Source organism: Sus scrofa, chromosome 10 (genome assembly GCF_054392235.1).
Source record: "Sus scrofa isolate SSC_HxYL_T2T_F1_AM1 chromosome 10, Sscrofa_HxYL_maternal_Yorkshire_Landrace_v2.0, whole genome shotgun sequence".
NCBI lineage: Eukaryota > Metazoa > Chordata > Mammalia > Artiodactyla > Suidae > Sus > Sus scrofa.
Window position 1 is genome coordinate 24,885,428 of NC_139392.1, and position 8,818 is coordinate 24,894,245.

The following is an 8,818-nucleotide window of genomic DNA, read 5'->3' on the forward strand; positions in this document are numbered from 1 at the left end:
CAGATGGAGGTAGTGCGAGAATGATGTGTATTCATCTAAATACATCGTGTTTTCCAGTTTACACAATGAACAAATAGCAAACTTGTTGGCTCAAGTTTCTGCTTATTGTATATATAAATCTAGTTGGCTCTGATAAAAAAAAATGGACCTAACATTTCAGAAAATACCTGAGTTGTCCTGGTTGCTATCCTGAAATTTCCCCTATAGGGTGCCAGCCTCTGCTGAATTATGCAAAAACATACACAAAAGGCAGAGTTTATCATTTTTCGTTTTATTTGGGATTTATATGGTTCGTTTTGAGAAATACAAAAATTCAGTATAGAAAATTAGAAAATAGAAAATTCAACGTAGAAAATTAAAGTGATTTTGGAGTTTGGGTAAAACGAAGGAAACTGAAAACTGCTATTTTGAATTCACTCTTCCCTGGTCAATGTAAATCCGAATATGTAAACGTAGTGGAAAGGCGGAAAGAAGAAGACCCTAACTGTTTTTTCCTGATATGCATCCAGTTATAAATTCCTTCATTCTCTTGTATTACTTTAGTCCTAGGATTGTTCATAATTATCAAAGGGGGAGATGCTCTTTAAAATAATAAATACTAATTATCAGAAGAAGTAATAAGGATTAACTCACACCCCTTATGAGCAGGGGCACTGATGCCCCAAAGTAAGCCCCTGGTTACCCTCTGCCTTCACTTAACTACTTGTTCTGGCTACAATATTTCCATCTCCTAATCAAGTCAACCTATCTGTTGGCCACTGAAGTATTTTGCCAAATAAGGCCATTTACTTTACAAAAGCAGCATTAATAGCAATGCATCAATAGCCAATACGATATATTTATTTTTTAACAGTTGAAGCAAACATATAACAGCTGTGTTTATAATGGCAGAGAAATTGAGTCTCAGGTGGTGGGGCTGAGAATTGCAGATGTATAATATTATTCAGACATCGAGTGTCTGCAGTCCATTTCCAAGGGGACATACTAGTTATTATTTCCTTCGATGTCATGAACCATTTCCCAAGATGTATTTCTATATCCCATCTTGTCCTCCTAAATCGATTTATCTTGAAGTCCAATTAATGACTCTTCAAATCCACTTTGAAAACAAAATTGTGTTCAGATAATTGTTATTTTTCTTCGGAAAATACAAACTATAGTAATGCCTAATTAATATGCAAAGTATAGTAATGTCTAAAAACTAAACCCTATAACAGAAGAGCAAATAACTTGTTTGGGACCCAAAATGTATTTTACTAATTCTGTGATATTTCGAAGTGAGTATTCTATTAAAAAACAACCAAAAAAGAGTCATACAGAAGCAATTGATTGGGAAATTAGATTATTTGCATATTTCATAGAATGTCTTTGTTTTTTCTTTATGTAGACAGTCGCCATCTAAATATACATTAAAAACTTGCCCTTTGGGAAAAATGGATGAGGGAACAGCAAGGAAGAAAAAACTAATTTCTCATGCCTCTCCTTTGGCCTTGCATAATGAGACTAAACACAGGGTGTTTTTTTGGCCTTTGGCAGACTAGCAACTTTTGGAGTAAGACCAGTGGTAGATTTGATTTTAAAACTTACCACAAGTTTTCATTGACATTTATAGGTAAAGACAGATGTTAACTTGTAATAAATTTGAAAGCATAATTCCATTCTCAGAGCCATGAACCAAATCTGAACTTTTCCATTACTTCTCTATCTATTGACCCATAACTTTTCAGTATTTAGTATAGTTGAGTCTGGTAATTTACTAGAAATTCTTCCAATTGAGATTGGTTGAAATACTGCAACCCTGTCTTTTTATCGGCTTTATTAAGATATAATTCAAATACCATACAATTCACCTACGATAAAAGTTAGTTTTATAAATTATAAAAGTTTATAATCCAATATTTTTGTTATATTCTCAGAGTTGTGCAACTGTCATCACAATCTAATTTTAGAATATTTTCATCACCTCCAAAAGAAACCCCATACTTATTAGCAGTCACCTATCTCCCATCCCTGGGAACCATTTACCAGTTTCTAGAGCGTTGTCTACTCTGGCTATTTTACAGAATGAAACCACCTTTGGTCTTTAATGACAGACTTGTACTTAGCATAATGTTTTCAAGATTCATCTATGCTGTAGTATGGATCAGTACTTCATTCCTTCCTATGGCCAAATAATATTCCATGGTGTATCTGTGGATAGATATAGATATATAGTATTTTATTTGTCCATTCATAATTAATAGACATTTGGATTGCTTCCACTTTTTGGCAATTATGAATACTTGTACTATACATACTCACATACAAGATTTTGTATGAATATAGGTTTTCATTTCTCTCCAGCACATCCCTAGGAGTTAAATTGCTACTGTAACACTATATTTGACATTCTAAAGAACTGTCAAACCATTTTCCAAAGGCAGCTGCACGATTTTACCAGCAGTGCATAAGAGTTTTCGTTTGTCCTCCTCTCTCGCACATAATTCTACCTATTTGATCATAAATATCCAAGCTGGTGTAAAGTGGTATATCCTGTGCTTTTGGTTTTCATTTCCCTATTGATTAATGATGTTGAACATCTTTTCAGGTGCTTAAGAACCATTTGTATATCTTGCTTAAGGAAATGTCTGTTCAGATCCTCTGTGCATTTTAAAATTGTGTTGTCTTTGTATTGTTGAGTTGCAAGAGTTCTAAATATATTCTATATACAAGTCCCTTATCAGATAAATGATTTACTATTTTTTCCCATTCTGTGGGTTTTCTTTGTACTATCTTGTGTTTTTTTTAATATTATGGTATTTTCGGTTGCACAACAGTTTTTAGTTTGATAAAATCCAGTGCATCTACTTTTTCTTTGGTAGGTTGTGCTTTTAGTACTGTATTTAAGAAATCATAACTTAAATCAAGACCATAAAGATTTACTCCTGGAATTCCCATCATGGCTCAGTGGTTGGCGAGTCCGACTGGGTACCATGAGATATCGGGTTCCATTCCTGGCCTTGCTCAGTGGGTCAATGATCCGGTGTTGCCGTGAGCTGTGGTGTAGGTTGTGAACACGGCTCGGATCCCACGTTGCTGTGGCTCTGGCGTGGGCCAGTGGCTGCAGCTCCGATTCGACCCCTGGCCTGGGAACGTTCATGTGCCACGGGAGTGGCCCAAGAGATGGCAAAAAGACAAAAAATAAAAATGAAAAAAAAAAAAGATTTACTCTTTATACTTTATTCTAAGAGTTTTATAGTTTTAGCAATTACATGTAGGCCTATGATCAATTTTGAATCATTTTTTTTTGTATGGTATGGGAATGGGTTTATCTTCATTCATTTGAATGTGGATAGCCAGTAATTTGAGCACAATTTGTTGAAAGGATTATTTTTCCCCATTGAACCATTTGATACCCTTGTTGAAAATCAATTGACCATAAAGATAATGGTTTATTTCTGGACTCTAAATTTTGTTTCATCAATTTGTGTGTCCATCCTTATGCCAAACACCACTCTGCCTTGATTATTCTAGCTTTGGAAAAAGTCTTGAAATGATGAAGCCTTACAATTTTGAATGCTATAATTGAAATCATTACGGTTTTGTTCTTCTTTTTTGCAGATTGTTTTGGCTAATCTAGGTCCTTCGCAATTTCATATGAATTTTAGAAATAGTTTTTAGATTTATGCAAAAAAAAAAAAGCCTAGATTTTGATAATTATGTTGAATCTATGGACCAATTTGGTGAGTATTTTCATCTTGACATCTGAAGTCAAGATCCATGAACACAGGATGTTTTCCCATTCTTTTAGGTCTTCTATAATTTCTTTCAACAATGTTCTATAGTCTCCTGAGTACGAATTTTATACTTCTTTTGTTAGATTTATCCCTAGGTATTTTGTTCTTTTGATGCTATTGGACATGGAATCTTCTATTTTTAAAAATTTTATTGGGGTATTTATAGTATAGTTGACTTACAAAGTTCATTAATTTCAGGCATACAGCAAAGTGATCAGATAACTATATATCCAATCCCTTGTAGATGCATTTCCCATGTAAGTTACCACACAGTATTTCCCTATGATATACAGTAGGTCCCTATTCCTCTCTATCCTACATATTTATATTTTAGTGTATATATCAGTCCCAATACTGTAATTTATCCCTTCCCTGCCCCATGTTTCCCCTTTAGTAAGTCTGATTTTGAAATCTTTGAATGTTTCTGTAAGTTCTGTTGTATCATTTCTATTAGATTCCATAGTTTAGCGATCTCATATATTTGTCTTTCTCTGTCTGACTCACTTCGCTTAGTATGACAATTTCTAGGTCTATCCATGTTGCTGCAAATGGCATTCTTTCCTTCTTTATTATGTATGAGTAATATTCCCTTGTATATATGTGCCACATCTGTATCCATTCCTCTGTCGATGGACAGGTTGTTTGCTTGGACATGGACTTTTCTGAATAATCATTTTCAGATTGCTTATGGCTAATGTGTAGAAATACAATTGATTTGTATACATTGATTGTATATCCTGCAACGTGGCTGAACCTATTTACTAGTTCTAATAGTTTTTAGAGAATTCCTTATTTTCCATATTCAAGATCATGTCATCTGTAAATGGAGATAGAGTTTATTTCTTTCTTTCCAACATGAATCTTTTACATTCATTGCTAGCCTGATTGCCCTGGCTAGAACTTCTAGTAAAATACTGAATAGAAGTTGTGTAAGTGGACATGCTTATTTTATTCCTGATCATATGGGGAAAGCATTCCATCTTTCACCATTGAATATGTTAGCTGTTAGTTTTTTCATAGATGTTCTTTATCACTTTGGAAAACTCTTTTGATTCATAGTTTTTGAGGCTATTTACCAGGAAAGGGTATTGGAATTTTTTTATGTTATTGACACAATTATGTGTGTATCCTTTATTAATGTTATAACTAATTTTCATATTTTTTTAAATTTTTATTATAGTTGATTTATAATGTTCTGTCAGTATTTGCTGCAGAGCAAAGTGACCCAGTTATACATATATATAGATGTACATTCTTTTTATCACATTATCCTCCATCATGTTTCATCCAAGTGATTAGATAAATCAGCCTGAAATAAATCCCATTTTGCCATGGTGTATAATTTTCTTTTATTTTTATGTTGCTAGATTTATTTTCCAAATATTTTGGAAGTGTTTCCCTTTCTCCTGTTTTGTTGTGTTTTGTTTTGTTTTTTTTCCACCCCAGAGGAGCCTGTGAAATACTGGTGCCATATTTTTTTAAAGATTTGATAAAAATTACCAGTGAAGCCATCTAGAACTGGGACTCTCTTTGCTGACGTTTTTAAATTTCTTCTTCAGTTTGTTTTACTGATCATAAGTTTATTTAAATGTTGTTTCTTATTGAGTTAGTTTTGGTTAATATTTTTCTAGGATTTACTTCATCAAAACTTTTTCATTTATTGATATTCAATTGTTCATAGTTTTTTCTTATAATCATAATTATTTCTAGGAAAGCAATATTGATATCCACTCTTTCATTTCTGATTTTAGTAATTGAGACCTCTCTCTTTTGGTATGGTCACACTAGCTAATCATTTTTTAGTTTGTCTTTTAAAATTAATATATTTTAATTTTATTCATTTTCTCTACTGTTTTAATCCACAGATTTTGACAGGTTGGGTTTCATTTTTATTCATTTGAAAGTATTCCTCATTTCCTTTGTGATTTCTTCTTTGATTCATTGGTTATTTAGGAGCTCATTGTTTAATTTCAACATATTTGTGAGTTTTCCAAATTGCCTTCTGTTACTGATTTCCAATTTAGTTCCATTGGATTGGGAGAACATACTTTGTATGACTTCAGTATTGTTAAATTTGTTGACACTTGTTTTACAGCCTATCATGTGGTTGATCCTGGATATAATGTTCCACATGTGCATTCTTCAGAGTAGAGTATTCTATATATGTCTCTTTTTTTTAATTGGTTTGCAGTGTTTTTAAAGTCTTGTATTCTTACAGATGTCCTAAAGAGTTGTTTTATTCATTATTTAAAGTGAGTTATGAAAGTCTCCAACTATTTTTAATTGTCTTTATTACCCCTTCAGTTCTGTCAGATGTTATTTTATGTCTTTAGGAGCTCTGTTGTTGGACATATATATGTTTATAATGATTACATATTCCTAATGGAGTGGCCTTTTTTTTTTCATGATGCAATGCCGTTCTTCATCTTTAGTAACTCTTTCTTTCTTTTTAACTTTTAATTTTTGTATGCTTTCTTTTAAGGTATATTATTTTATATTAGATTAGGCACTCCAGTTCTTTTAGGGTTGCCACTTGTATAGTCTATAATTTTCCATTCTTTTACTTTCAAAATATTTTCATTTTTAAACTAAAATTTGTATCCTATAAACAGTGTATAATTGGATCTTGTTTTATATCCAGTCCGACAATCCCTACCTTTGATGGAATTTAAATTTAAAACTTTCACACTTACCGTTACTATTGTATAATTGGGCTTTTTGTATAATTGGGCTTATATTGTATAATTGGGCCATTTTACTTTTTGTTTTTCAAACGTCTCATATCTTTTTGCTCTCTGTTCTTCCCTTACTGTTTCTTTTCACATTATCTGACTGTTTCCTGGTATACTATTTTAATTCCTTTGTTAATTTTAACATAAAAATAATTTTTTATTGTTTGCCCCAGGCAAAAAAATAGAAAAACATACATCTTAACTTAATATAATCTATCTCAGATTTATCCTTAGTTCTAATGAGATTTAAAATTTACTCCTTTATTTCCTTCTCCCTCTATTTGTATCAGTATTGTTAAACATATCTATATATGTTACAAACCCAACAACTTAATGTTCTCTCTATTATTTTACATAATTGTATGTCTCCTAAAATATCTGAAAAGTAAAGGAGGGCAACTATATCTTTGTAGAGTTTGTTGTATTAACCTTGCTCAGCATTTCTTCTCTTCATTTATTACTTTTCAAATTACCAACTGGTGTCACTTTCCTACTCCTATATAGCTGTGTTCCCATATCGTTTGTGCTGTTATATTTTACATTATATTAAATATAACATTATATTATGTTATTTAATACATGTATTTTAAATATATTACATTTATAATGATGTAGACCCAGTAGTACAATCATATAGATATCATTTTATGCATTTATTTTAAAATCAGTTAAAAAACAGAGAAGGAGTTCCCTTGTGTCACAGTGGATTAAGGGCCTGGTGCTGTCACTGCTAAGGTGCAGGTTCGCTCCCTGGACAGGTTTTTTTTTTTTTTTTTTTTTTGTCTTTTGTCTTTTGTTGTTGTTGTTGTTGTTGCTATTTCTTGGGCCGCTCCCGCGGCATATGGAGGTTCCCAGGCTAGGGGTTGAATCGGAGCTGTAGCCACCGGCCTACGCCAGAGCCACAGCAACGCGGGATCCGAGCCACGTCTGCAACCTACACCACAGCTCACGGCAACGCCAGATCGTTAACCCACTGAGCAAGGGCAGGGACCGAACCCGCAACCTCATGGTTCCTAGTCGGATTCGTTAACCACTGCGCCACGACGGGAACTCCCCTGGACAGGTTTGATCCAACTTCCACATGCCACAGACATGGCCAAAAAATAAAAATAAAAAAATAAAATACTAACAATAATAATAATAACAATAATTCTTTAAAAGAGAAAATAACAGAAGAAACATGCCATTATGTTCTCTTTTAAAATTGCTTACATTCTTATCTTTACTAATTTCTATTTTGTTAATGTGAATTTGAAATACTCTTTCAGCCTGAAGAACCTTCTTTAGTGTTTCTTATAAGACAGGCCTGCAATTAATGAATTCTCTCAGTTTTGGCTTCATCTCTAAAAGATAGTTTTGCTGGATATAATATTCTTTATTCCAGCGCTTGTCTTTTGCACCTACTGTTTCTGATGAGAATTCAGTTTTTAATTATATTGGGGTTCCCCTGTACATGAAGAGTTTTTCTTTTTCTGTGTTCAAGGTTTTTCAGTTTATTTTCAGTTTTCAACATTTGACTATGATGTGTCTGGGTATGGATCTTTGTGCTTTTATATACATTTGTATACATTTGTTGAGCTTTTAAGATGTACAGATTAGTGGCTTTTATCAAATTAAGAAAAATTCTAAGCCACTTTTTTGAATATTTTCCTGTTCCCTCTCTTTTTCTCCGGGTACTCCTATTATGCAAATATTGGTATGCTACTACATTTCTCAGAGGCTCTGCTCATTTTTATGCATTCCTTTTGTTTTCTATTTCTCAGATTGCATCTTTATCTATTTACAAGTTTATTGATTCTTTCTTTTGCCAGTTTAAGTCTATTCTTCATACCCTCTTGTGAATAATTCATTTTAATTATTATAATTTTCGGTGCCAGACTTTCCATTTGGTTTTTTCTCATAATTTCTTTCTCTCTTTAGTAGTATTTGCTTGATGAGACATTGTTATGCATACCTTTTTGAAAATTCTTTAATTTTGGATTCTTTTAGTTCTTATGCTTATAGTAGCTGATTTGAAATCTTTATCTTCTAAGTCCACCATTTAGGCCATTTCCAAGACAGTTCCTGTTGTCTATATTTTTTCCTGTGTATGGTTCAAACTTTCTTTGAATATTTCATATTTTTTGGTAAAAAGTGAACATTTTAGGTAATATATTATAATCAGCACTGGTTGCTGGTTTCCATAACCCCATGAATTTCTGTGTGTTTGATTTCTTGTTCAGTAATTTAGCTGGCCTAGTCTAGCAAATCTGTTTCTTCTACTTTGTGTAGCCTCTGATGTTGTTTCTCAGAGGGGGCTAGGATAGGCAT

General features: G+C 32.8%; 1 long non-coding RNA gene across 3 annotated transcripts in view; it reads left to right on the forward strand.

The window, feature by feature from the left end:
* Window positions 1-8,818, forward strand: part of LOC110255654 (uncharacterized) — a 163,951-nt gene that overhangs the window by 19,243 nt on the left and 135,890 nt on the right. The gene's annotated exons all lie outside the window — the stretch shown is intronic.